We start from the raw sequence: 5,072 nt of genomic DNA, 5'->3' as shown, positions 1-5,072 counted from the left end.
CCATACATATCCACCCCAAATATTGAGTAATTTGTATTCATTCATTTATCTATTTATTATAAAAAACACTTACTGAATAAATTATGTAATGTAATAAATATAATAATTAAGTATTATTACAATAATGCATACATACATTCATATTTATTTAGTTAATTATGATAAATAATATTTACCAGTATACATAAAAACACTTGTTGAACAATTATATCAATAATAAATAAATAAATATTCTTATAAATATTTGTATAATATATACGTATATAAATAAATACATAGTTTCTTCAAAAATAATATTTACCATTTTATATATTAAATCATAATGTATCTCATGATTTCCAAACACTTCCATCTTAAAAAAAGCAGAATGAAATTGTAATAATGTCAAACACTATCACTTGCTTTTTTTTCCTCCAAATAATTTCAAATTTTTTGAAACCTCCTGGCATTGAAAAATCTTGGCATTTATGTACATGTAGTGTTTTTAATATTTCTATGCTAAATAAACAAAGTGAATTCATACACTGTCATTACACCTAATGGCAAGTCAATGAAATGTCTTGGGCATCATCTGATTTACAATAAAGATTAATCAGCGGCTGACAGGAGATAACGGTGTTGTCCTCAGACTGCAAAACATTAGCAGAGACCTTTCCCACCAGCTGCAGGGCATTCTGGGAGTTTTAATGCTCAAATGCCAGAGTGTCTTAAACTGATGATGAGTCTCACACACACACACACACACACGCACACACACACACACACACACGCTCAGCCAACCCTCAGAGACAGCTTAGAGCAGTGATGTTTCATCAGTCAGATTCATTAGAGCTGGAGGAAGTGCACTAGCAGCTGATCTGAGACGCCTTGAAGACATTTTTATCACTATTTGGACTGGATGAGCTCTCTTGACTTACAGTTATGAACACAGAACATCATCTGTCACTGATTCAGAGGGGACTGGGATCTCTGGTTTATAGTCTGGATGTGGGTGTTACAGACGCTCACTAAGGTGCATCAAGATGGCAGCAAAGAACAAAGCAAAGCATTTGAAGAAACACTAGCTTTAATCTCTGTGTGGAGCACTTGTCATTTCAAGTGTGTGAGGAAACCTGGGAAAAACTGCAAGCACAAAGGCCATACTGTATGTCATATCTCAGTCTTATCCTAAATGTGTGAAGCAGAATAAGTCGAGCGCTTTAACGGAACTGAAATGACAAATTTTGTCTGTGAAACACAAATGTACCTCCTTAGGGAAATGTAGCCCCATCTGAATAATGCTTTTAAATGTGTTCGACAGGAAAAAATGCAATTTCACAACTTTAATTTCTATTATGCTAAGATTTGTGCATTTGGAAGATTTCTCTCCATCCTGTTTTTAACTCCCACGACGACATGTGACTGTAAAAGACGTTTTACTCTGAATATTGCATGAGCAAAAAAAATATGCATGCTTTTAATGCTGTTTCTTGAGAATTTTAACCGACAGGAACCAGCCGGTGCTAAATGTACTTTAAGGCGGGGGGTCATGCTAAAGACCTTAAATGTCAGATGTAATGTAATGTTTTTAAATTAGACCACAACCAAAGACTGACCAGCTTAAACAGAATAGAAAAATGACTGAACAAATAAAGTCTGAATTATTAACATACCAGACCAAATATTATTTGGCGATTTAAAACACTGAATTTAAAGAAGTAGTATTTGTATTGGAGATTCTACAGTCATTTCTGAACTCACATGCGCCAACATGAAAACGTGCAACACGCATCTCTCCTGCATGTACAGAAGTTCATGCAAATGTGTGTTATGAACACACACACACACACACACACACACACACATAAATAGAGTTACAGCGCTGACATGCTCTACTTGAGACCTAATGACCCCTGGGTAATGGCCCTCTTTGGTCTTCAGGAAATCCTCTTTCATGCATGCCTCAGCAGAGGAGGGGGTGGGGGGGGGATTTATTAATGATTAATGGGGAAAAGCAAAAGGAAAGATAAATGGAAAGAGGTAAAAATGGAACAGACCAACACATACGGGGGAAATCTCAAACTTAAATAACTAGTTACTGTGATAACATATCCATAATATATTAAATACTATATCAATAAATACTACTAGCATTTTTACTAAATAAATCAATATTAAATTAAATCATATATTTTATATTCAATACAGATTTTAAATACATAACACTTTTACAAATATTAATATTAAAAATAAATTTAAATTAAATTTAAAAGAATGCATGTGTACATACATACATATACATATATATATATATATATATATATATATATATAAATACATACACATTCAATATTTTATTGAATGTTTAAATATATACAATTTCAACTAAATTTAAAATGAATATGTTTTACATAAGCATTTTTATAAGATTATTAAAATCATTTGTCAAACTATTTTTATATCAAACTGTTTCTTTGATATTATTCAGCCAAATAAGACATTATATTAACTATGCATCTCATTATTTCGACCATATACAATAAATGATAAATTTGTGACATTACTGAAACATTTTTCTTAGTTTGAGAATTTAAAGTCCAAGAACATAATACGAATAATATTAAACAGATAAGACAATGCAATGAAGTTTAATATTTGTATTCGTACTTGCTTCAACCACTTGCAACATGCTGTAGTTTGCTTCCTAATCTAGTTGTCTAATAAACCTAGCATTGGATATTACAAATATTGCTGGCTCTTTGACAAATTGATTTTGTTCCTCTTTTGTAAGTTGCTCTGGATAAAAGCTAGCTGCATAAACGTAAGCATAAATGTACTTGGCGACTTTTCAAATCTCTGAGCAATAATAATAGCAGTGCTGCTGCCTTATCAAACACCTCTTACAAGATACTGCATCTCAGGATTTCAAAAGTGTTTAGAGCTTCAGGGTTATGCTGTTAAACACATCCGCTTGCATTTGCTCATCTCTTCATCCATCTTAATAACATCTACAGTGATGTCAGGCCTGAGCGTGTAACGCATCCATCTCCAACTGAATGCAGAACTGAGTCTGTCCCGTGCCAAAACACACTAGTTACTGCCCCAAAACAACAGCCCTACACACGAGAGATGCCTACAGTCCAAAATACCCACACACCTGTGCATAATATTATTCGCATGGTACTGCAAAGTACAGTTAATATATAAAGGAATCACCATGATATACAGTGGTGGCAAAAAGTTTGGAATAATTAAGTTTTTTTGTTGTTGTTTTTGAAAGAAGTTTCTTCTGCTCAGCAAGGCTGCTTCCCTTTCATGGGAACTTCGAACTGCGTCCTCTAGGGGGCGCTATAGAAAACCTAGAGGACGCAGTGTCTCGTTCCCTACTCAGGGAACCATGGTTACACAAGTAACCTGAGAAGATTTATTTGATCAAAAATATAGTAAACAGTAATATTGTGAAATATTATTACAAACTCAGGGAACCATGGTTACACAAGTAACCTGAGACGATTTATTTGATCAAAAATATAGTAAACAGTAATATTGTGAAATATTATTACAGTTTAAGATAACCGCTTTCTATTTGAATATATTGTAAAATGTAATTTATTCCTGTGATCAAAGCTTAATTTTCAGCATCATTACTCCAGTCTTCAGCGTCACATGATCCTTCAGAAATCATTCTAATATGCTGCTCAAGAAACATTTCTGATTATTATCAATTTTGAAAAAAGTTAATGTTGTTTAATGTTTTTATGGAAATCATGATACCCTAAATGTTTAAATGGTAGTGTAAGTATGATTTAAAAAAAAAATATTAACACTTTATTCAGCAAGGAAGCATGAAATTAATCAAAAGTGACAGTCAAAAACCTGAATTAAAAAAGTGACAGTCAAGACATTTATAATGCTACAAAAGTAATGATGCTGAAATTTTTGTTTGCATCGCAGAAATAAATTACATTTTACAATATATTCACATAGAAAACAGTTATTTTAAAGTGTAATAATATTTCACAATATTACTGATTTTATTGTATTTTGAATCAAATAATTTCAGCCTTGGTGAGCAAAAGAGGCTTCTTTCAAAAACCAGTTAAAAATGCTAATTATTCTAAACTTTTGGCCTCCAGTGTATGTCAAAAAATAAATAAATAAAATAAAATACAAGAAGTAATGTAGTTCAACAAAATAGTCTGGGTCTTTGTACATTTGGAGAGGAGTTTCAAGCCGACCAGAAGTTCTGGTTTGATTAATGCTAGTCGTCAAACAGATGCATTGAAAAGTGCCATTTAAAACAGTTGGTGGACATTTACTGAGGAGGATCTGAGTAACGTATGCTGGCTTTAATTGAAGACCGTTGAGAACTGAGGGCTGGCCGGTGTTCGGCTCAATGAGAGGGTTACAACGAAAATGGGACACTAACAGACGCTTTGGTGTAGATCTGTAAGAGAGAGACTGTTTATATGAATGTTCAAATGTAAATACGAAAGTGTGTGACTGTACTGTGAACTCATTATAGTGCACATGTGTTAATTGCAGCAAAGTGAATGCTCACGTATGTGCTAACAGTTTGAAGTGAACACTGCATCCGGTTCCTCATTAGATGTCACTTTAAACTGCATCTTAATTAGCATTAAAGCATTGATAAGGTCCTAATGAGGGCATTAAGAGACAAGGCCTAATTCTACCACACACAGGCTTCACTTTATGGTAAAGTGGACTTTAAATAGACTTTGAAACCTGACTGGATAAGCCATGTTTGATGCTTTCATGAAAATATCTGATATACACACACCTGTGACCGCAAATGAACTGTTTAGCAACTATGAGAGTCTAAATTAGGGCTGAACTGTATTATTAATAGTGTAGATTCTAGTATTATGGCAGACTTTGCAGTGCTGTTGCTGGGGTTCAGTTAGATACTAAAGTCATCATAGAAAACAAACCCTGACAGCGGAAAGAAACGAACCAAAGGCCAGTTCACAAGGTAAACCCAATAAAGCGGTTCAAGAGGTAAATCTGTTTAAGAGAAACTCTGAGGAACTGCATGCAAGCCCCTAAAGCCAAGGCATGCCGGCGCGCGATGA

The sequence above is a fragment of the Sinocyclocheilus anshuiensis genome, unplaced genomic scaffold (genome assembly GCF_001515605.1).
Source record: "Sinocyclocheilus anshuiensis isolate Anshui unplaced genomic scaffold, SAMN03320099.WGS_v1.1 scaffold522, whole genome shotgun sequence".
Lineage (NCBI taxonomy): Eukaryota > Metazoa > Chordata > Actinopteri > Cypriniformes > Cyprinidae > Sinocyclocheilus > Sinocyclocheilus anshuiensis.
This window is presented reverse-complemented; position numbering follows the sequence as displayed.